At 45.2% G+C, this 26273-nt stretch overlaps 1 long non-coding RNA gene across 1 annotated transcript in view; it reads right to left on the reverse strand.

Moving 5' to 3' along the window:
- The window catches only part of LOC141058803 (uncharacterized), a 68570-nt gene that overhangs the window by 34250 nt on the left and 8047 nt on the right, over window positions 1-26273 (reverse strand). The gene's annotated exons all lie outside the window — the stretch shown is intronic.

Here is a 26273-nt window from a genome sequence, read left to right on the forward strand (position 1 = left end):
GACCCTCCCGTGTCCACAAAGAGATGGGGCACTGCAGGTGACAGCAGTGGAAGGAGAAAGAAGACCAGAAAGTCTAAGTGATCAGGATGCGGCTGAGACTAAGCTCTATTAATGTGAACAGTGTGAGGACTGGTAGCCGGCAGCAGGCGATCTACCAGCAATTGTCTGATGAGAGATCTGACGTCTTCTTCTTACAGGAGACATATCTGAAATGTAATGCCCATGTGTATGCAGCTAAGAGAGACTGGAGACTAGGTCCATCATTCTGGTCCTTCGGGCTGGAGAGGAATGACGGTGTGGGAATCCTCTTTAATACCATGGATGTCCAGGTGGACAGAGTCCTGGAGATCTGTCCGGGCCGCTGTCTGATGCTGGACTTTGTACTGGACTCCATCCATTATAGAGCAATAAACATTTATGCTCCGCAGACAAGGAAAGAGCGGAGGGAACTGTTTGACCATATGAAGCCATATTGCTTTACCTCTAAAGTGGTTATATTGTGTGGGGATTTTAATAATGTGTCTTGTAATGTGGATAGATCCAGTAGTCACATGAAACTGAGATATGATGAGACGTTTCTTAATAATATAGTCCAACAGGCCCACCTAGTAGACCCCTATGGTTCCCACCATACCAGTAAGACATACACATACCATAAGGGTGGTAATGCCAGCAGAATAGACCGGGTGTATATAAAGGGAGAGGCGAGATGCTCTCAGTACAGGATCAGCCCTCTGGAGTTCTCTGACCATTGCATGGTGAGCGTGACACTGGATCTGGCCCAAGCTGTGGTCTGTGGAAAGGGGTACTGGAAGGTGAATAGCTCCGTGATCCAAGATCCACAGTTCAGAGAGGCCTTCACCACCTTCTATAATGATCGTAGGACCACCCAATGTATGTGTGATGACACAGCTGAGTGGTGGGAGACCAAGAAAAGTGACATCAAGCAGTTTATTATACGAGCAGCCAGGAGACATAGTAATATGGATTATATGAGATACTCTGCCCTGAGACTGCAACTGAGCCGGCTATATAGCAGGATGAATGGTGGTGAGGAGGTGGATGGACGGAGCGTCAGCCATATAAAGCAGCAAATGAGGGAGCTGCAGTATGATCGCCTCAAGTCTCTCAAGGCGGAGGGACAGTTTGATAATTGGGGCGTTCATAACCCAGATCCTTTCATTGCCTGTAAAAACAGGGTCAGTAAGAAGCTAATCACTGGTTTGTTGGATGAGAATGGGGTGGAGCAGTCAGAGCCGGAGAACGTCCACAAGATCATTGCTGATTATTATAGAGATCTCTATAAAGGGGCTAATATTGATAAGGAAGCCATTAATGCCTATCTGAAGGGGGTGTCCCTACCAACACTAGACCCCACACAGGCAGATAGTATGGCCGGTCCCATAACTGAGGAGGAGGTGAAGAAGAGCATTGACTCCGTAAAGGCCAACAAGAGCCCGGGGCTGGACGGCCTGACCAGCGAGTTTTATAGAGAGTTCCAGGACTTATTAGCTCCAGACCTGGTGCAGGTCTATAATGATTGCCTCTCTGCAGGGAAGCTTCTACCGTCCCAGTATAAATCTGTTCTGGTCCTTTTGGCAAAAAAAGGAAATCTAAAAGATATAAAGAACTGGCGTCCATTGTCTCTGCTGAACACGGATTATAAAATTCTGGCCAAGATCTTGTATTATCGGCTGAGTGAGGTGGCGGGTGAGCTCATCATTGCCAACCAGACGTGTGGTGTGAAGGGTCGGACGATAGAGGACTCGTTGTTGGTGAGAGAAGCCGTGACGTACATGAAGCAGCACCATGTGGGGGCGTATATTGTGGGCTTAGACCAGAGTAAAGCCTTTGATAGAGTCCATCATGATTACCTGTATCAGGTGTTGTTACAGTATGGCCTCCCGATGCGGTTTGTGCAGTGGCTGCGATTTCTGTATGAGGAAGCTATAAGCCTGCCGCTGATTAATGGTCACTTGGTTGAGCCCTTTGCGATCATGTCAGGGGTGAGGCAGGGCTGTCCTCTCAGCCCATTGTTGTATGTTTTCAGTCTGGATCCTTTCCTCAGAAAACTGCAGGATCATAGAGATTTTACAGGGCTGAGGTGCCACCTCCAAAGTATGGTGGAGGAGGTAAAGTTCTGTGCCTATGCGGATGATGTGTCGGTTGTGGTGTCTTCTAGAGATGATTGTGGGGCTCTACAGCAGGAGATCACGGCCTTCTCCCAAGTATCTAACTCCTCTGTGAACATGGAGAAGAGCGAGGCGTTGTGGCTGGGGAGTGACCGTGATGTCTTCTCTGTGCCCTTCAGAACAGTTCAGGATCAGATAAAGATTTTGGGAGTTGTGTTTGGTGCTGTAGATGATGGTAAGGTGAACTGGGAGGAGAAGCTGGTGGTGTGTGAGCGGAAGGTGCAGAGCTGGAGACACTGGAAGCTGACATATCTGGAGAAGATCCGCCTGCTGAAGACCTTCCTGCTCCCGCTGTTCCTCTATATCAGTGTGGTGTTCCCGCTGCCAGATACGTTGCTCCCCAGACTCACCAATGTCTTCTTTCACTTCTTGTGCGGCAACAGGGTGAATGTGGTCAGGAGAAACATTGTTTATCTCTCTCATAAGGATGGTGGTCTCGCCATGCCTTGTCCGGAGCTCTTCTTTAATCTTTTGTTTCTCATGAAGAATTTTTCGTTTTGTAAGAATTCAGAGAAGGTGCCATGGTCGTGTTTAAGAGCCAGATCCAGCAGTTTGTGTCTGTGTGGTCGGTAGGGGACCCCATCAAGAGAATCTCAGGACGACTAAAGAATAATGTTTCTTGGTATGGTGTCCACATAATAAGTAAGGTCGTCAGATGGAGGATCTTGTATGATGACGTCAAGCAGCTTAGTAGGAAGGAGCTGTATAAGAATGTCCTGTCATCTCACTTCAGTGTCCAGGTACAACTGAGGGGCGCTCCGAGTCTGGATGTAAAATGGGCTGCAAAAAACGTGCTAGATCCCAGAGTTCCCCCTCATATGAGAGACGTAGCGTGGCTGGCACTCCATGGTAAGATGTACGTTAGAGATAATCTAAAGTGCAGGAATGTATCAGACAGATCCTGTCCCAGAGAAGAGTGCCCCCATATACTGGAGACGATGGACCATCTGCTGTTATAGTGCCCCTTCAGTATGCAGGTATGGGAGTCTGTGTCCTTGTCCCTAAAGTTGCCGCACCTGGTGGGACAGTCGTACGGTCAGCTGCTATACGGAGACTTCCAGCCTGAGCTCAGGGCGTATGACAGAAGCTCTCTGTATATAATAAATGTGATGACCATCTACCATCTGTGGTGTGCGCGGTGCTGCCTGCTCATCAATAAGGAAGTCCTGTCCTGTGATACTGTCAGGTATAAGATCCTAGAAAGTCTCAAGGCCGTATATAAGAAGGATATAAAGGGGAACCCAGGGAATGTGAACTGGAGAAACATCCATGTATCGGGATTTGTCAATGTTTGCTAATGCTATTGTTTAAGAGATGTAACAAAACAATATTTATCTCCTTTACTATTTATTGCTTTGAGATTTTAATTTATCATTTTTGTAATATATGGTTGCCAGTTTTTAAATAAAAAGATCATTATAGTAGTTATATTCTTGTACATAGGAGCAGTATTATAGTAGTTATATTCTTGTACATATGAGCAGTATTATAGTAGTTATATTCTTGTCCATAGGGGCAGTATTATAGTAGTTATATTCTTGTACATAGGGGGCAGTATTATAGTAGTTATATTCTTGTACATAGGGGGGCAGTATTATGGTAGTTATATTCTTGTACATAGGGGGGCAGTATTATGGTAGTTATATTCTTGTACACAGGGGCAGTATTATAGTAGTTATAGTCTTGTACACAGGGGCAGTATTATAGTAGTTATATTCTTGTACATAGGGGCAGTATTATAGTAGTTATATTCTTGTACACAGGGGCAGTATTATAGTAGTTATAGTCTTGTACACAGGGGCAGTATTATAGTAGTTATATTCTTGTACATAGGGGGCAGTATTATAGTAGTTATATTCTTGTACATAGGGGGGCAGTATTATGGTAGTTATATTCTTGTACACAGGGGCAGTATTATAGTAGTTATAGTCTTGTACACAGGGGCAGTATTATAGTAGTTATATTCTTGTACATAGGGGCAGTATTATAGTAGCTATATTCTTGTACACAGGGGCAGTATTATAGTAGTTATATTCTTGTACATAGGGGGCAGTATTATAGTAGTTATATTCTTGTACACAGGGGCAGTATTATAGTAGTTATATTCTTGTACATATGAGGCAGTATTATAGTAGTTATATTCTTGTACATAGGGGGCAGTATTATAGTAGTTATATTCTTGTACATAGGGGCAGTATTATAGTAGTTATATTCTTGTACATAGGGGCAGTATTATAGTAGTTATAATACTGCCCCATGTACAAGAATATAGTAGCTATATTCTTGTACATAGGGGCAGTATTATAGTAGATATTTTCTTGTACATAGGGGCAGTATTATAGTAGTTATATTCTTGTACATAGGGGCAGTATTATAGTAGTTATATTCTTGTACATAGGGGGCAGTATTATAGTAGTTATATTCTTGTACATAGGGGCAGTATTATAGTAGTTATATTCTTGTACATAGGAGCAGTATTATAGTATTTATGTTCTTGTATATAGGGGGCAGTATTATAGTAGTTATATTCTTGTACACAGGGGCAGTATTATAGTAGTTATATTCTTGTACATAGGGGGCAGTATTATAGTAGTTATATTCTTGTACACAGGGGCAGTATTATAGTAGTTATATTCTTGTACACAGGGGCAGTATTATAGTAGTTATATTCTTGTACATATGAGGCAGTATTATAGTAGTTATATTCTTGTACATAGGGGGCAGTATTATAGTAGTTATATTCTTGTACATAGGGGCAGTATTATAGTAGTTATATTCTTGTACATAGGAGCAGTATTATAGTAGTTATATTCTTGTACATATGAGGCAGTATTATAGTAGTTATATTCTTGTACATAGGGGGCAGTATTATAGTAGTTATATTCTTGTACATAGGGGCAGTATTATAGTAGTTATATTCTTGTACATAGGGGCAGTATTATAGTAGTTATAATACTGCCCCATGTACAAGAATATAGTAGTTATATTCTTGTACATAGGGGCAGTATTATAGTAGATATTTTCTTGTACATAGGGGCAGTATTATAGTAGTTATATTCTTGTACATAGGAGCAGTATTATAGTAGTTATATTCTTGTACATAGGGGGCAGTATTATAGTAGTTATATTCTTGTACATAGGGGCAGTATTATAGTAGTTATATTCTTGTACATAGGAGCAGTATTATAGTAGTTATATTCTTGTACATGGGGCAGTATTATAGTATTTATGTTCTTGTATATAGGGGGCAGTATTATAGTAGTTATATTCTTGTACATAGGGGCAGTATTATAGTAGTTATATTCTTGTACATAGGGGGCAGTATTATAGTAGTTACATTCTTGTACATAGGAGCAGTATTATAGTAGTTATATTCTTGTACATAGGGGCAGTAATATAGTAGTTATATTCTTGTACATAGGGGCAGTATTATGGCTTTTAAGAACCGCAAATTTGGACGCATGCACACCCATTGTATTCAAAGGTGGTGCGCACATGTCAGCTTTTTCACGCGGATCGTGTGTCCTTGTGAAAAACCCACAGACATGTCAGTTTTTTATGCACACTAATCTGTGCAGCTCTGAAGACACATGGATGACATCCATGTGTCAACAGCATGACACGTACTTGTGCCTGGGAAAAAGTAGCACAGTTCGCGCTGTTCCCAGGTGCTGGCTGCTGAAAGTTGCTCTCATCATTTTCACCTGGTCTCCCTGAGCTCAGCGCGATTAGGTGACAATGATGGGATTTGTATTCAGCACCTGCTGTGTACATCGTGGGACCCCAGAAAAAGATCATGTAGGCCCCCCCTATAAATTCTAACCATTTAAGCCTAAACAGACAGCTGTGGGTTCGCAAATTTTCTCACAGTGCTAGTGGGAACGTCATGAAGTTTACCTCAATTCATAGGTCACCTCACAGTGAACTAAGGATGGGAACATCTGTCAGTGACCGGCGGTAATCTCTATGACATTACTGCTTGTCACTGAAGCTGCGCTCTGACACTCAGCTCAGTGTCTCTTGGATGTCAGGGTGAACGGCCACATCATGCCACCGTTCGTCAAGTGTCACGAGTGAGTCGCGTCCTCCTAGGAGATCTGGGGTTAGAAGATCTCTACATATCGTGAACAGCAGATCTTCCATTGTGTCTGTTCGTTTGTGTTGGATTTAGTTTCCTTTGGTGCTGATGAGGCTAACCACTCTTTCTATGCTGGATAAAAACCGGCAGCTCCCTTTCACAGCTTTTCCTGACCTGGTCATTTCCTCTCCCTATAAAATCTGGCCAGACCTTCTCTTCCTTACCAGCGAGAGCTTTACTTCCTAGATCCTTGGTTTTTCTGTGCGGAGTTGGAGATTGTTGCTGCTGCAGGAGATTGTAATATGCTGTTTATGTGTGTATGATTTCCTAATTCCCATTTGGTTTGTACATTCCTACCCTTCCCTATAGTCCTCTCTACCTTTGGTGAGTGTTTTGTATGTTAGCTGCTTTTTCTTATGCCTGTTTGTTTTAAGTGTTTATAAACTACCATTTCTGTCCCAGGCCTCCTGGGGAAGTGAGAGGGGACAGCTTAGGATAACAGTGAGGCTGGTGGCCCAGACCTCCTCACCTTTAGAGGTACCTTTGGGAACAGGGATAGTTAAGGGCCCAGTCGTAGGGACATTGCAAGGCCCCTTTCCCTATTTACGTACAGTCACAGTGTGACATCAAGACATCCAAATGTAGCAGAGATAGATTACTTTACTATGGGGTTAGTAATGGGGGTGTCTTACAGATACCTCTCCATTACTAAACCCTGAGCTTGCTGGCACCTGACAATACAAAGGTAACATCAACCCCAACCCTATTACCCCACTTGCCAATGCACCAGGGCAAGTGGCAACAGCTAGGCTAAGCACAGATTTGGCTTATCTTATGGATGCACCATTTCTGGGGTGGCTGAGGGCTGATGTTGGTAGCCTGGGAGGGGTACAATATCCCTGGCCCCTTCCCAGGCTATTAATATCAACCCACAGCTGTCTGTTTAGCCTTTGCTGGTTAGAATTTATAGGGTGACCCTATGACATTTTATTCTAGGATCCCCCATAAATTAACCAGTAAAGACTAAGCAAATAGCTATGAGCTGTTATTTATAGCCTGGGAATCTTTTGGGATATTATTCCCTTTCCCAGATTAGTAACATCAGCCCGAGCTGTCATCTTTCCCTCTGCTGGTTATCAAAATTATGTAGGAGCCCGTGCCATTTTTTAAAATTATTTGTTGTACACACAATGGGTCCTGAATACAACTCCCATCATTGTCGCCTACTCGCGCTGATCACTGGGAGATCAGGCGACAATAATGAGAGCTGCCTTCAACAGCTGGCACCTGGAATCAGTGCGAACTGTATTGCTTATCCCAGGCGCCAGTACTTGTCACACAGATGTGATACACGGACAACAAATAGATATATGGATGTCATATGGATGTCAGATACACACATACGGATGTCAGACTGACCACGGATCTCAATAGTACTGTTTCTTTCCCGTACAGGAGTCACCGGGACGTGTGAATGAGGCCATACAGTGAAGGTCATGTACATTGTGTATATGAGATTTGTTTTCCAGTCAATGTGATCTTCGCTTCCAATCCTTCCTCTTCTTTGGACCCTCCTGAACCTGCACTTGTTCCTATAATTTCAGGCAGAAAAAGAGAAATACATTTCTCATCTGAATTTTGTGCCTGGCAAGACAATTTGGCTGCTTTGCACGTCAGTCTTCATTCCTAATGATTCAATCTCCCCATGTATATTTTAAGAGAACTAATTAACCTTGTGAGATTTGCTGTGAAAATTAAAGTGGTTTTCATTTGACAGGAGATGTATGTTTGAAGTTCACTCTGTAACATATGGCATGTAGAAAAAATGAAGATGTCGGAACATAAATGGATTTTGTTGGCAGAGGGGCTTAGCACGAAAGGACTGTGCTGAAGAGTGGTGCAAGTAAAGTAAGCCACTGGGTACAGGACAATGTGCATATGTCACCAGCTGTGCGCAGGAGATACCCAGGTTATACCAACTGTACATGTATAATTATATACAGGAGATGCCCAGGTTATACCAACTGTACATATATCATTATATACAGGAAATACCCAGGTTATACCAGCTGTGCATGTATAATTATATACAAGAGATGCCCAGGTTATACCAGCTGTACATATATAATTATATACAGGAGATGCCCAGGTTATACCAACTGTACATATATAATTATATAGAGGAGATGCCCAGGTTATACCAACTGTACATATATAATTATATACAGGAGATGCCCAGGTTATACCAACTGTACATATATAATTATATACAGGAGATGCTCAGGTTATACCAGCTGTACATATATAATTATATACAGGAGATGCCCAGGTTATACCGGCTGTACATATATAATTATATACAGGAGATGCCCAGGTTATACCAACTGTACATATATAATTATATACAGGAGATACCCAGGTTATACCAGCTGTACATATATAATTATATACAGGAGATACCCAAGTTATACTGGCTGTACATATCTAATTATATACAGGAGATACCCAAGTTATACCAGCTGTACATATATAATTATATACAGGAGAGGCCCACGTTATACCAGCTGTACATATTGTGGGGAATAGATAGCCCAGCTGGGATCTTTGCTTTGGCACAAGCGTGTGGCTATGGAGTCACTACAGCAGACTAGCAAGTTCCACATGAATATGGACACGGCATATTTATTGTGCACACTTGTTATTCAATGTTACACATGCCAAACATGAAATAAAACATCTAAGGCCGTCTGGCCACTAACTAACAATAGCAGGCTAGCTACAAAATAAACCTATATAACAGCAAACAAGTCCATGTAATCTTACTGTGTCAGCTCCCAGCTCAGCAGACGATAGATTGAGAGATCCCAGCTCCTCCTGATTATATCAGCTGGACCAGTCAGGAAACCAAAACCTGGATTGAATAAGTGGAGAGGGGAACTACCAGTCCTTTCCATGCTGATCACTAAGGAAACCAGGACTGGATTACAGTGAAATAAACTGGCTTCATCATCAGTACAGGGAGACATATGAAATGAAAGGGGGAGAAACATACCTGTTTTCTAGTACCTCTCCCCTTGGCACCTCACACACCCCCCTCCTCTGTTCGAGCCCGTGGGGTCGGACACGACGAGTCACCAAGCAGTGCGTTCTAGACAACGCATCTGCATTTCTGTGCGCTGCGCCCGCCCTGTGCTCAACGGAAAATTTAAACCCTTGTTATGCTAAGAACCAGCGTGTCACCCGCGCATTGCCTTCTTTTGCCCGGGACATCCACGTTAGGGGCGAATGGTCCGTCACTAGCCTAAACTGGCGACCTAGTAAATAATAGCGCAAGGTGCACAGGGCCCATTTCACAGCCAGGGCTTCCCGCTCAACTACACTGTAGTTCTTTTCTGCTCTCGTAAGCTTTCTGCTTAGATAGGCCACTGGGTGTTCCTCGCCATTTACTTCTTGAGACAAAACCGTGCCGAGGCCCACCCCAGAGGCGTCCGTTTGGACAATAAACTCCCATTTAAAGTCTGGTGCAACCAACACTGGTTGGTCACAGAGGACTGTTTTCAATCGCTGAAAGGCCTCCTCTGCTTCTGCGTTCCACTTTATTGTGACAGATTTCGACCTCTTAGTAAGATCTGTGAGAGGAGCTGCGATGGTCGCAAAATGTTTGATGAACCGCCTATAGTAACCAACGATCCCTAAAAAAGCTCCAACCTGTTTTTTGGTTACCGGTCGTGGCCAATTTTGAATAGCGTCCACTTTATTGGCTTGAGGCTTCACGACGCCTCTCCCTATGCTATATCCCAGATAGCGAGCCTCTTCCAATCCCAACGTACATTTCTTGGGATTGGCAGTCAACCCAGCTGTTTTTAGGGAGTCTAAGACGGCTTGTACTTTTGACAAATGCGTGTCCCAGTCATCGCTAAAGATAATGATGTCGTCCAAGTACGCGGATGCATACTGGCCATGGGGTTTTAGGACAATATCCATTAGACGTTGGAAGGTGGCTGCGGCACCATGCAACCCAAATGGCATATCTCGGTACTGGAATAATCTCTGGGGCGTAACAAAGGCAGGTTTCTCTTTGGCTGATTCCGTGAGGGGAATCTGCCAATAACCTTTTGTTAAGTCAATAGTGGATATGTACCTGGCCGAACCCAGTCTCTCTATCAGTTCATCGACTCTTGGCATCGGGTAGGCATCGAATTTCGATACTTCGTTTACTTTCCGAAAATCGTTACAAAATCGGATAGTCCCATCGGGTTTGGGCACCAGTACGTATAGGACTAGCCCAATCACTCCGGGACTCCTCAATGACCCCGAGCTCTAACATCTTCTTCACTTCCTGGGCAATGGCTTGTCTCCGAGCATCCGGAATTCGATATGGTTTTAGCCGTACCCGCACCTGTGGATCAGTAACAATGTCATGTTTAATTAGGTGAGTCCGGCCAGGAAGTTCCGAGAAAATATCTGCGTTCCTCTGTATGAACTCCCTGGTCTCTCGTTTTTGGCTTTCGGATAGCGTGTCTGCAATACCCACTTCTGGCGGAGCTACCTGGGGGTCCTTTACCTTAGAAGGTGGTGCCCCTCAAGGCCCATCCTCAAGGGCAGCTCCTGCCACCAGACTCTCCCTGTCCCGCCAGGCCTTAAGCAAGTTTATGTGGTATATTTGTTCGGGCTATCTTATAATTTACTTCACCTATTCATTCCAGCACTTCGTATGGTCCCTGCCATTTCGCAAGAAATTTATTCTCTACAGTAGGCACCAATACCAACACCCTGTCTCCGGGTTGAAAGACTCGTGTTTTTGCCACTCGGTTGTATACCGTGGTTTGGGTATGTTGTGCGCGCTCTAAACACTCTTTAACTATTGGCATAACTGCTGCAATTCGGTCCTGCATAAGTGTTATGTGTTCAATTACACTGCGATAAGGAGTCACCTCTTGTTCCCAAGTCTCCTTGGCAATATCTAACAGGCCTCTAGGACACCGCCCATAAACCAACTCAAAAGGTGAAAAGCCTGTGGAGGATTGGGGTACCTCACGTATAGCGAACAGGAGGTATGGTAGTAGGGCATCCCAATCTCTCCCGTCCTTATCCACCACCCTTTTCAACATTCCCTTTAAGGTTTTGTTAAAGCGCTCCACCAAACCGTCAGTCTGAGGGTGATATACTGAGGTACGCAAATGGGAGATTTTTAGTAGTTTACATAAATCCTTAAGTATACGAGACATAAAGGGGGTCCCTTGATCCGTAAGTATCTCTTTCGGAATGCCGGTGCGGGAAAACATATTAACCAGCTCCTTTGAAATTGATTTCGCATTGGCATTCCGCAAGGGCACTGCTTCGGGATAACGCGTGCCGTAATCCAATACTACCAAAATGTACTGATGACCCCTGGCAGATTTAACTAATGGACCGACTATATCCATTGCTATCCTCTCGAAGGGAACCTCTATTATTGGTAAGGGCACTAAGGGGCTTCTAAAATGTGACATAGGTGCGGTCAATTGACACGTAGGACATGACCGACAGTACTGGGTCACATCTCCCACTAGACCCGGCCAAAAGAAACGTTGCAGAATATGGTGTTTTGTCTCTTCTACCACCAGGTGTCCTCCCAAGGGATGTTTATGTGCCAACTCCAAAACTACCTGGCGAAAGGACTTAGGTAACACTAGTTGTTCTACCACCACCCCTCGCACCTTGTCTATGTGATACAACATATCCTGCTGCACCGCCACGTGTGGGAACTCGTTTTGAGCCCCTGGGTATAACGGTCTTCCCTCTGAGATCTTTATGTTTTCCCACGCCCTTGCTAGAGTAGGATCCTGGTGCAGAGCGGTCCCGAACTTACCACGGGCCACCTCAAGATCAGGCATTTCTAAAACATCCTCTAGCTGGTCTGCTTCGCCTGCATATACAGCCAGAGGAGAGTCCGCAGATTCTAGTACTTCCTCTGAGATGGGTTCTCCGTCATCTTGCTGCAATGGTTCAGGGGCTAGCTCCGGAGTACCGTCTTCAAGTAGAGGGTTCATGCCACTTTTGAAGTTCCACAAGTCCCAAAATAAGGGAAAGTCTCTCCCCAGGATTACACTGTGTCCCATAGACTTTATGACTGCCGCCTGATGTCTTTTGGTCCCTACTGGCGTGGCAAGAGTAACCCAGGCAGTGGGGTAGTTCTTAGTATCCCCATGGATGCAACTAATGCCCACGGTTAAGTTCGTTAGGGCGCTAGAGTCCACCAAACTGGCATGTACCAAAGTTACTTGACTGCCGGAATCCAAGACGACATTCACACTATAACCGTCAACCTCGACGTGGCACACGTGTTGTTCATTTCCCGTGAGGGTCTCCGCCACACAGACTGACTGCACATATAACGAAAGACGCCTCATAGCGTTACAGTCCATTGGCTCTGTAGTCATTGGGCAGTTAGCTGCTACATGGCCAAGCCCGCGACATCGCCAACATTGTATAGGCCCTTGTCTCCTCGATGGAGATCCCAGACGAGGTCTGCTGGCTTGATGTGAGCCCGTACCACCTCCATAGTCCTTTGTAGGTCTGCTACCCTTCATCGTGACGTTCTCTTCTTTTGAAGATGGAGTAGGTTTCGCAGGACTCTCCAGCGATTTCTTGGGGAGCCAGTGGGGTGCTAACGTCCCTTGGAGTAGGCTTTCAGAAGCATTGTAGCGTTCGACCATATTCACCAACTGGTCAGCGGTAGTTGGGTCACCCTGTCCAACCCACCTCTGGATCTTAGCGGGTAAGGACCGCAGGTACTTGTCTAGAACAACACGCTCCACCATCTGTGCGGATGCCAAAGCCTCTGGTTGCAGCCATTTTTTTACTAGATGGATGAGATCATGCATTTGTGAGCGGGCTGGCTGATGCTCCACAAAATTCCATAAATGCACCCTCTGTGCGCGTACATACGTGTTTACTCCCAGCCTTGCCAGGATTTCGCCTTTGAGTTTGATATAGTCCATAACATCCGCTCCACTCAGATCGTAATAGGCCTTTTGTGGATCTCCGCTCAGAAATGGAGCCACTACCTCAGCCCATCTGTCCAGTGGTAAGTGCTCACGTTCTGCAATACGTTCAAACACGGTGAGGTATGCTTCCACATCATCGTCTGCGGTCATTTTAAGCAAAGTCTTCTGTACGGCTTTCTGCGCACTAGCAGCGCTTTGTGCACGGTCTCCCTCATCTCGGGGTTGCCGAACCAAGGCCTGTTTTATTGCCTCCAACTGCTCTTGCTGCATCTGGTGTTGCTGCTCCAGAGCCTTCTGAAGCAAGTATTAGTCTGCTGTTGCTGCACATTTGCTTGCAATAACTGCTTCACTAGTTCCTCCATATTACTGGACTCTTGGCTCTTCAAAAGCGCAGAAGCTTTCAGCCAGGACAAACACAGCGTTTTCTCTGCAGTCACAGTCCAGCAGCCACAGTTGCCCGCATTCTCCACCATTTGTGGGGAATAGATAGCTCAGCTGGGATCTTTGCTTTGGCACAAGCGTGTGGCTATGAAGTCACTTCAGCAGACTAGCAAGTTCCACATGAATATGGACACAGCATATTTATTGTGCACACTTGTTACTCAATGTTACACATGCCAAACATGAAATAAAACATCTAAGGCCGTCTGGCCACTAACTAACAATAGCAGGCTAACTACAAAATAAACCTATATAACAGCAAACAAGTCCATGTAATCTTACTGTGTCAGCTCCCAGCTCAGCAGACGAGAGAGACTGAGAGATCCCAGCTCCTCCTGATTATATCAGCTGGACCAGTCAGGAAACCAAACCTGGATTGAATTAGTGGAGGGGGAACTACCAGTCCTTTCCATGCTGATCACTAAGGAAACCAGGACTGGATTACAGTGAAATAAACTGGCTTCATCATCAGTACAGGGAGACATATGAAATGAAACGGGGAGAAATATATCTGTTTTCTAGTACCTCTCCCCTTGGCACCTCACAATATATAATTATATACAGGAGAAACCCAGGTTATACCAGCTGTACATATATAATTATATACAGGAGATGCTCAGGTTATACCAGCTGTACATATATCATTATATACAGAAGATACCCAGGTTGTACCAGCTGTACATATATAATTATATACAGAAGATACCCAGGTTGTACCAGCTGTACATATATAATTATATTCAGGAGATGCCCAGGTTATACCGGCTGTACATATATAATTATATACAGGAGATGCTCAGGTTATACCAGCTGTACATATATCAGTATATACAGAAGATACCCAGGTTGTACCAGCTGTACATATATAATTATATTCAGGAGATGCCCAGGTTATACCGGCCGTACATATATAATTATATACAGGAGATGCCCAGGTTATACCAGCTGTACATATATAATTATATACAGGAGAAGCCCAGGTTATACCAGCTATACATATATAATTATATACAGGAGGTGTCCAGGTTATACCAGCTGTACATATATAATTATATACAGGAGATACCCAGGTTATACCAGCTATACAGCTATACATATATAATTATATACAGGAGATGCCCGGGTTATACCAGCTGTACATATATCATTATATACAGGAGATGCCCAGGTTGTACCAGCTGTACATATATAATTATATACAGGAGATGCCCAGGTTATACCAGCCGTACATATATAATTATATACAGGAGATGCCCAGGTTATACCGGCCGTACATATATAATTATATACAGGAGGTGCCCAGGTTATACCAACTGTACATATATAATTATATACAGGAGATGCCCAGGTTATATCAGCTATACATATATAATTATATACAGGAGATGCCCAGGTTGTACCAGATGTACATATATCATTATATACAGGAGATGCCCAGGTTGTACCAGCTGTATATATATATATAATTATATACAGGAGATGCCCAGGTTATACCATCTGTACATATATAATTATATACAGGAGATGCTCAGGTTATACCAGCTGTACATATATAATTATATACAGGAGATGCCCAGGTTATACCAGATGTACATATATAATTATATACAGGAGATGCCCAGGTTATACCGGCTGTACATATATAATTATATACAGGAGATGCCCAGGTTATACCAGCTGTACATATATAATTATATACAGGAGATGCCCAGGTTATACCAGATGTACATATATAATTATATACAGGAGATGCCCAGGTTATACCGGCTATACATATATAATTATATACAGGAGATGCCCAGGTTATACCAGCTGTACATATATAATTATATACAGGAGATGCCCAGGTTATACCAGCTGCACATATATAATTATAAACAGGAGATGCCCAGGATATACCAGCTGTACATATATAATTATACACAGGAGATGCCCAGGTTATACCAGCTGTACATATATAATTATATACAGGAGATGCCCAGGTTATACCAGCTGTACATATATAATTATATACAGGAGATGCCCAGGTTATACCAGCTGTACATATATAATTATATGCAGGAGATTTTGTAGGTTATACCAGCTGTACATATATAATTATATGCAGGAGATTTCGTAGGTTATACCAGCTGTACATATATAATTATTTACAGGAGATGCTCAGGTTATACCTGCTGCACATATATAATTATATACAGGAGATGTCCAGGTTATACCAGCTGTACATATATAATTATATACATGACATGCCCAGGTTATACCAGCTGTACATATATAATTATATACAGGAGATGCCCAGGTTATACCAGCTGTACATATATAATTATATACAGGAGATGCCCAGGTTATACAAGCTATACATATATAATTATATACAGGAGGTGTCCAGGTTATACCAGCTGTACATATATAATTATATACATGAGATGCCCAGGTTATACCAGCTGTACATATATAATTATATACTTGAGATGCCCAGGTTATACCAGCTGTACATATATAATTATATACAGGAGATGCCCAGGTTATACCAGCTGTACATATATAATTATATACAGGAGATGCCCAGGTTATACCAGCTGTACATACATAATTATATACAGGAGATGCCCAGGTTATACCAGCTGTACATACATAATTATATACAGGCGATGCCCAGGTTATACCAGCTGGACATATATAATTATATACAGGAGATGCCCAGGCTATACCAGCTGTACATATATAATTATATACAGGAGATGCCCAGGTTATACCACCTGTACATATATCATTATATACAGGAGATGCCCAGGTTATACCGGCTGTACATATATATAGTTATATACAGGAGATGCCCAGGTTATACCAGCTGTACATATATAATTATATACAGGAGATGCCACGTTATACCAGCTGTACATATATAATTATATACAGGAGATGCCCAGGTTATACCGACTATACATATATAATTATATACAGGAGATGCCCAGGTTATACCAGCTGTACATATATAATTATATACAGGAGATGCCCAGGATATACCAGCTGTACATATATAATTATACACAGGAGATGCCCAGGTTATACCAGCTGTACATATATAATTATATACAGGAGATGTTCAGGTTATACCAGCTGTACATATATAATTATATACAGGAGATGTCCAGGTTATACCAGCTGTACATATATAATTATATACCGGAGATGTCCAGGTTATACCAGCTGTACATATATAATTATATACAGGAGATTTCCTACGTTATACCAGCTGTACATATATAATTATATACAGGAGATGCCCAGGTTATACCAGCTGTACATATATAATTATATACAGGAGATGCCCAGGTTATACCAGCTGTACATATATAATTATATACAGGAGATGCCCAGGTTATACCAGCTGTACATATATAATTATATACAGGAGATGCCCAGGTTATACCAGCTGTACATATATAATTATATACAGGAGATGCTCAGGTTATACCTGCTGTACATATATAATTATATACAGGAGATGCCCAGGTTATACCAGCTGGACATATATAATTATATACAGGAGATGCCCAGGCTATACCAGCTGTACATATATATATACAGGAGATGCCCAGGTTATACCAGCTGGACATATATAATTATACACAGGAGATGCCCAGGCTATACCAGCTGTACATATTCAAGCAAAAAAGGAAGCACACTGTAGCGCCAAACCATGCAAACATGAGAAATGAATAATGAATTGCATTACTGCATTAGAAGTATGAAAAATTGAGAAAGTTTAGCGCATAAAATGGCCAGGTTGTGTGTACCTGGAAGCCACGTTAAGGCATTTCTCGTTTTCCAGATCCCTATTCTATGCCAATCCTCAGTAACACTGTAGTCTCCATCTGAATGGAACCTATGAAAAATCCACTGTTAGGACTGAAGTCTATATCTCCCTGGTTATACATATATCATTATGTAAAGGAGATACCCTCGGACGCACATTCAGCTATAGTGTATTGTGGCACAGAGACCCATCTGGTCCGTGCACGGCAATACAAACTGCCAGCCAATCAGAGGCCAGTAACTGATGTCAGGTGATTGGGGACACATGACAGTGACGTCATGAGCTCCAGTTGCTGACATGCTGAAGTCAGCTGATCTTTTATATTTTTTTTTATATTTTTAAACACTTTTTTTTGGCATGCTTCAATAGTCTCCATGGGAGGTTAGAAGCTGCAACAATCCGATCAGCTCTGCTACATAGAGGTGATGCTCAGATTGCCTCTATGTAGTAGAATTGCTAACCTGCTATGAGCGCCGACCACTGGGCGGCCTCACAGCAATCTGGCGCTGACAACCATAGAGACCTCCGGTTGACATGCCAACACACCAGTGACTCGCGATCACATGACGCAGATCACCGGTGGGTGGATTTCCAGAAGCGCTTGTTAAATGCCACTGTCAGAGTTTGACAGCGGCATTTATCTAGTTATTTGCCACGGGTGGATCGCGATTCCTCCTGTGGCTATTGCGGGCACGTGTCAGCTGTTGACATGTCCCGGGAAAGATGTGGGCTCACCGTCGGAGTCCACATCACAGCGAGGGAGTCCGACATCAGCATAAATGTACGCCTGATGTTGGAAAGGGGTTAAAGAAGTTACAGGTCTGTGAGAGCCAGAAATCTTGCAGGTTTTTAGGTGACCAAATACTTATTTTCCACCATAATTTGCAACATAAATCTTACCCAATCAGACAAGGTGACTTTCTGGATTTCCTTTCTCATTGTGACTCTCATAGTTGAGGTCTACCTATGATGTCAATCACAGGCCTCTCTCATCTTTTTAAGTGGGAGAACTTGCACAATTGGTGGAGACTAAATACTTTTTTTCACCACTATACAAGGATAAGGGACATACATGCCAGGATTGAAGGCATATATATATATATATTGTGGTAGATCAGCTCGCTTGGCTGTACATAGAGGTAGACACAGCAGGGACCATTTCTATTTAAAGTCCAGTTGATTTGCTGCAGTCCTCATAAATCACGTAACCAGAAAAAGTCTTTGTCCAGCATAAGGTAAAACAAAAAGTAACTGGTCCATACAATACTGCTGGTTAGCCCACCTGGCTTATAGTTCAGCTTCTTAGACCTTTTACCAAAGGCATTTGTGGCGCCCCCAGGAGAATAGTCGCCATAGTGGCTTTGTCTTCCTCCAGTGGAGTGTAATGCCAATGCAATGATGGGTCTCTCTCGCAGTCAATCCATGCATGCAACACAGTTCCACTCCAGGCCAGCAGGGGGAACTCTGAACCAGGATTAAGGGGAGGAGCGCTCTCTGAGGGCCAAGAGGAAGGGGTGGTTAGTTAGTCTGCGGAGGGTGAAGTGTGTAGACGTGTAGAGAGAAGCTGGAGGTTGAGCTGGGAAAGGAGAGCTCCCTCACAGTGAGCGCATGAACTGGAGCCTGGTCTCCACGGTTGTACAGATACTAACGGTCCCACAACAGATACCAGAGGTGTAGGAGGCTGTAAATGCCCTACTCCCATCTAAGACTTGAGGGCACAACAGCATCTTGGATAGAGAGACAGGACTCAGGAGAAAGGAGCCCCTGAGATAGGCTACAGCTGTCTGCCGTGCAAGTAAGGTTCTTGAGAACATCCTTCAGGAGGATCTTCAGTGTAACTAAGTACTGGAGTACTTCATTCAAACAAGCGCTAGGAAGGAGACTGCACAGCTCGTCTGCTGAGAGAGAATCCCTGAGTTGCTTCCAGGCTAGCCTGCTCCAATACCATCTGTAATCAGGACCCTGGACTGCAGTTATCAAGTAAAGGTACAGAAATTGCACCCCGCTGTGTCTTATCTGCTTCCTACCCTTATGGCACTGCTACATCCCCGTGCCAACCACCTCTACACTGCCCTGGGACTATAGCTTCACCTGTGGGGAGCTTTTACATCCTGGCTGCACCATACCATCAGTCCCAGCGGATCTGCATGCAGCGTCGGCTTAACACCACCCTTGCCGAGCACCACAGGTGGCGTCACGAACTATTCCATTCCATTAACTACATTCCCCCATTACTTGGGCGCCCAGGACCACGCACCGGGTCACTGCTGCTGTGACACATCCCCCGACACTGGCCCGATACCGAGAACCCCACATCCCTGGGAGGGCGACCCATATTCAAATCCAGGAGATCTAAAACCACCACACATACAGCTATGGAGCTCACAACTCCAGGCACAACCACCACCGAATGACTCAGAAGGCTGACTTTTTACCTTCTAAACCCCACTCTGGGGAGGAGATATGCTGAACAGCTTGCCACCTGATCTTCAGCTGTCCACTTAAAAATCTAGCCCTTTTAATGGCTGATTAACCCTTCTCAACATCTCCGTGCACTCAAGAAGGTCGGACAGAGGTGCGGATATCATGGCAAAATTTGGGATATACCGCTGATAGTATCCCACCATTCCCAGAAATGCCTGAACCTGTTTTTTGGAGGACGGTTTCAGCCAATTTTGGATTGCCTCCACCTTATTCACTTTCGGCTTTACTTTGCCTCTTCTGACAATGTAGCTCAACTATTTTTCCTTCTTTTTCCTCAGGAGTAGAAGAGGCCATCTTTTCCTTAGCAGTTTGGGAGAGGAGGATTCTCCAGTAACCTTTTGTCAGGTCCAGGGTGGTGATGTATCTAAGTTGACCCTAGCTTCTCTATGAGCTCACCGACGCGGGGCATCGACTGCGCATAAAATTTAGCCACCTCCTTCTATATCACCTCGTGGTGGGTTTCGAGGATTATTTATGGCATTTGGTTCACCTGCACAATATGCTTCTGTCAGGATTTCATGTTCAATCTGGGTACGTCCTGGCAATTCCGAAAACAGATCCTGGTTCCTCTGAAGACCCGTGACAGTGTCCTCTACTGGCCTGTCCAGCCAACATGCAGTTTCAATGGGGTCCCTCAGTTGCCCTGCCTTAATGGGTAGCAGCACAAAATGATTTTGGTAGGGAGAGATGGTAGCGGTTAACTGGCAGGTGGGACAGGACTTGCAATACCTTACCTTAGGATTTCCTGGTGACATCTGGGCCAATAGGATCTCTGCATGACCCGCTCTTGAGCTTTGTTCACAACCAGATGGCCACCCAAGACCTATGAATGGGCCATGTTCAACACCGTTTGTCTACAGGGTCTTGGTACCAGCAATTGCTCCACTGTCTCCCTCACCTTAGTAACCCGGTACAATATGTCCCCACTCAACATGAAATAGGGAAACCTGGTGTCAGCCCCTGGTGAACCCAAAATTTTCTCTGGTCATCCCTATCTCAGGAATGTCTGTCTCAGGGGAAACTACCTTCCCATTACACAGAAGGGAAACCTGTCAGAGTCAGGGGTAGGTGAGACTTTTTTAGGGCCAACCCGTTTCTTACCAGCGCAATCAAGGGGTTCCAAAACAAAAAGTACCGGCCTATGATTATTGGTTGCAATAAATCCTGGACCACCCCGACCTCATGGGACTTAGTACCTCTGGCCGTTCCAATGACCACTCTGACCACCAAATTGTCTTTAGTATCCTTGCGAATGCAGCAGACCCCCACCTTCTTCCCAGGTATTATTTGGAGAGGGAGTGTGGCCCTCACCGAGGGTCACCAAACTCCCTAAGTCTAGTAGTCCAGACATTTGCAGATAATTCACTTTTACAAGACAAGCTTGGGGCCTCTCGCCAGGTGGACAGTCCACATTGCAGGCCGGATATGCGTATAATGAACACCGGCGTCCCAGGCTACAGTCCATTTGCTCTGTGGTCAGGGGACAATGGGCAGCTATATGACCTGGGCCATGACATTTCCAGCAAATTACATCCCCCGATGAGGCCCTTGGCATGACCTCCGCCACCCCCTTGGACTTTCAACGCCCCACCCCCTTTTTAACTTTTTTCCCCAGAATGGAGTAGGTTGCCTCCCCAAGGTCCCATCGACCCCGATACTTTTCGCCCAGTCCTACCAAGTCATCGACTTTCCGTGGATCTCCCTTGGCAACCCAAATCTGCATCAGACTCAGAAGGGAGAGCACAACCTGGTCCATTACAACAAGCTCTACCATCTGCACTGGGGTAGAGGACTTTGGCTGTAACCACTTTCGGACAAGGTGCAGCAGATCAAACATTTTGGAGCAAAGGGGTTTGTCATGGTGCTATGCCCAGCGGTGGACCTGTTGTGCCCTGACAGACATTGTCACCCCCCAATTGCGCCAAAATTTGTTTTAAATTTTGCATATCTTTTTGGGATCCTGTAAGGCCAAATCATAGTAGGCTTTTTGTGGCTCCCCCGTTAAGTATGGCGCCAGGACTTCTGCTCACTGCTCTGACGGGAGTTTCTACCTATCTGCGACCTTTCCAAAAACTGTTAAAAAGGCCTCTATGTCATCACCCGGGGTCATATTCTGAAAGGTTCTCTTCACCACCTTCCGGACATAGAAATCTTCAGCTGACCTTGGAGTCGAAGCTGCCGCCATGTCACAAATTGTCTTTGTAATTTAATCTGCTGCTGTTGTCGGCTGTGCAGCTGCTGGAGCTGTTGCATCAGCAGCTTGCTTGTCTCCTGTTGTGCCAGTTGTTGCTGCTGCAGCTGTTGCTGTTGCTGCCTTTGGACCAGTTGCTTGATCAGGTCCTCCATTTTGTCTGACCACTGTTTCATCCTCACAGCCTTCATACTTGCTTCCTAGGAATCTTGTCCACACCTCTAGCACCAACTGTGGTAGATCAGCTCACTTGGCTGTACATAGAGGTAGTCACAGTAACTGTTTCTATTTAAAGTCCGGCTGGTTTATTGCAGTCCTCATAAACCATGTCTTCAGAAAACATAAATACAGTCTTTGTTCTCCATAAGGTAAAACAAAAAGTAACAAGGCCATACAATAGTGCTGGTTGGCCCACCTGGTTTACAGTTCAGCTTCTTAGTCCTTTTAGCAAAGGCACTCAATCCAGGAGATCTACAACCTCCACACACAGAGCTCTGGAATTCACAACTCCAGACACACCCACCCCTGAATGACTCAGAAGGCTGACATTTTACCTTCTAAACTGCATCCTGGGGAGGAGATATGGTGAACAGCCTCCCACCTGCTCTTGAGCTGTTCACTTAAAAACTGAGCCCTTAAAGTGATCGATTAACCCCTCTCAGCATTTAGTGTGCTGGAGCAATTTCCCTAGGTTCAAATCACTGAAGCTAACAACCTCAGTGATACATATCTGTCATCCAGTACATTACCAGTGACTGTCACTATATATGTATTACAGGATGGGGGGCCCCGGTCCAAATCTTGCACAGGGGCCCATCGGACTATAGTTACACCACTACATAGCAATATATACAGGGTATATACCGTCGTGGCTTTTCCTCCATGTTTTTGATGTCATTACCACTGGTTATGGGGTTAAGGAAAGGAACGTCTGTGTGGCAGAACTTTACTCATGAGATGTTAATTGAGTTCTTGCTGTGCGGTTCTCGCTCGTTGTTTCTTCACCCGACTAATGAGTAATAATTTTCACCTCCCCTCGTGTAGCTCTGTGAGGTCTCAGCTGAACCGGCCACTTTACCTTATTTAAGGCTTCTATGGTGTGTGACAGATAAGTCCAATTATTAAGGCCTTTTCTTAAAGTAAAAATCCGGTGATTTTTTTTATGATCTGAGAAATCCCAGCAGATACTTATCCATCATGTAACATGATCAGGGAGGCGTCTGATTGGCTCCAAGTTTATTCTGCAGCCGGAAAACAACCCCCAATATTCAGCCAATGTCATTAAGAGCGAGGACTCCTGGGAGTGATGATCCGACCTCAGATCTCACATCATCCTGTCTGTCTGGGACATGAAGAGACAGAAGGGTCTGCACAAGCCTCATGCACAGAAGATCTGAACTCAGTTATCCAAGATGTTTAGAGCAGCCTCCTACCGAGAATCTTCATAAACTTTCTTCAAGTAATGAGAGCAAGTGGGCCAGTCCGAGCCTGGAAACTCTCCGTCAGGGGTGTTAGTCTGACTCCGACACCTAGTGTCAGCACAGTAGTGGAAGCTGGAGGCCTGCTGCTTTGGATGTGGATTAGCCAAGCTGTGCTAGGGTAGTGTTAGGCGTCGGGTTCCTGTCGCTGCACAGCGGGAATCCCGAGCCTTACTTCCTGCGGTCTCCCATTCCTCTCCAGCCGCAGAGGAGGTTGCTCAGCAAACTCGTCAGTCCCGGCGCTCTGCCCAGACCAGCTCCGTGGGTTTGCTTGCTGCTGTCACCCCTGGCACAACTATGGCAATGCATGCTGCTCAGCAGCGAGATTCTTCAGGGACTAAGTCCTCATGTCAGGCCACTGAGCATGCCCGTGGAGTGATCTCCCATTGGAGATCAAGGGTCATGTGCTCAGGTCCTGGCAGTGTTCGGATTGGCCCATCCGAGAAGCCAGGAAGGTCCCGGATGCTCGTGGCTATAAAAGGTTCGCATGGCTGCTCGGCCATGCGCTAGGATAGCCTGTATTTTCAGACTATAAGGAGTGAGTGGTGTATGCACGTATGAAGGTCTCTGGTGACTGACTCATTAGGAAACCCCTACCCTTGGTACGCATGTGTTGTGCAGGCTAGCCTGCTAGCGACCAGGCTTAGGTAGGTCAGAGTCTGAGTCAGGCATTAGCCATCATCAGTGACTCGGCACGCCTCAGTGCCCCGTACTCCATAGACAGCGTCTATAGCGGCGTTCGCGGCAGCGACGCCGCACGCTCAGTGGGCCTAGAAGGACTCTAACCCCTTGTCCTTGGGGTAGAGTGCTGTGGCCTTACACTGTGCGCTCTGTGGCCGGGCTCTGTGAGTTAAACAGGCTCCGGCATCTACATTCAGCGATCGTGCTGCTCTGTGAATTAACAGAGTTCGCACCTGTTCACATTGGGTGACGTAACCCACGTGTGACAGGTTTCACACCGCTTAATTCTTCCGCCATTATCTAGCAGCAGTGTACCACCTCTGCACGGTGGACCCCGGGCTGCGAACGCACCTACTACTATTTTATAATTTGGTGCGTTCCGCCAGCCCTAACAGGTAGGAGGAAGAGGAACCTTCCATCTCAGTCATTATTGGCCCTGCAGGGCGGCCCACAGGAGGATTCACTGATTCCCCAAAGGGCCAGTCCGAGACTCGAAACTCTCCTGCAGGGGTGTCAGTCCGATTCCAACACCTAGCGTCAGTACAGCAGGGGAAGGAGGCGGCCTGCTGGTTTGGATGTGGATTAGCCAAGCTGTGCATAGCTGTGCTAGAGTAGGAGGAAGAGGAACCTTCTATCTCAGTCAGTATTGGCTCTGCAGGGCGGCCACTGGAGGATTTTCTGATTCCCCAGAGGGTCAGTCCGAGACTGGAAACTCTCCTGCAGGGGTGTCAGTCCGATTCCAACACCTAGCGTCAGCACAGTAGGGGAAAGAGGCAGCCTGCTGCTTTGGATGTGGATTAGCCAAGCTGTACATAGCTGTGCTAGGGTAGGAGGAAGAGGAACCCTCCATCTCAGTCAGTACTGGCCCTGCAGGGGAGGCCCACCAGTGGATTGCCAGATGGGTCAGTCCAAGCCTTTCAGTAAGTACTTTACTACATGCACTTGTGCATCTAATAGTTATAAAGGGGTAGACTGAATCCTATATATGCCAATGCCGGAGTACCACCAACATTAGCAAGTAACTGCAGTAATAATCTGGTATCTAATAAACCCCTAAAGTTCCAGAATCCGCATTAATTTCATAAAGCATCAGGACAGACCAGCTCAGAAGACAGTATCACACATAACGCGCTTAGATACAGCAGCTGAGCAGACAGTACCACCCGATAGGCTTAGATATAGCGGCTCAGCAGACAATGATACATTTTCTGTTGTCATTGCTACTTTGTAGCTTCACACAAATTCCCCGGATTCCGGCGCCCGCCCTCGATCGCCGCCCGGAGAACGCTGCCAGTTCCAGGCTTAGTGCGGTGGTAATATATTCTGCTTATACGGTGAGAGGCCATTTCTAAGCTGAGGCGCCTGGTGCATTGTGCCAGCGATACATGTTACATTGCCCAATAGACGGGATTTACAGCTCCGGGATAAAAACCGCTTATCTCAGACATTGCAAGGAAGGAGAGAGAAGCTGCTCCGTGAAACACTGCAAACGGCGGCTCCGTATCCGCAGAGGACCCAGAGGTCCTCAGATAGCTGCACGAGAGGGAAAAGTCGTGGAATGACGGAAATCACCGGATGGAGATGTCACTGATCTGCAAAGGAGGAAAAAACTGAATCATGTGGAGTCTGAGCCTCGTGCAGAAATCCCGGCACCTCCGGCCTCAGCTGCCATCACCAAGGTTATTAAAGGTCGTCCAAGGAAAGTTCTGTGGCTGAATGCACTTGGGCAAATCATCAAGATCCTCTGCTGGCAGCTCCTGTGTCATCACCGACCGATGACATGCCAGATGTGGAGACCAGTCTGGAAACTACTGCCCCGGTCTCACAGGGCAGCGTGTCCAACATGGCAAGTGACCGACGAGCCTCTCGCATCACCATCAGCAAGAGAAAAGCTGCCACAAAGCTATAGAGTCACAATA

Source organism: Dendrobates tinctorius, unplaced genomic scaffold (assembly GCF_039654945.1).
Source record: "Dendrobates tinctorius isolate UK_male_01 unplaced genomic scaffold, ASM3965494v1 ptg000214l, whole genome shotgun sequence".
NCBI lineage: Eukaryota > Metazoa > Chordata > Amphibia > Anura > Dendrobatidae > Dendrobates > Dendrobates tinctorius.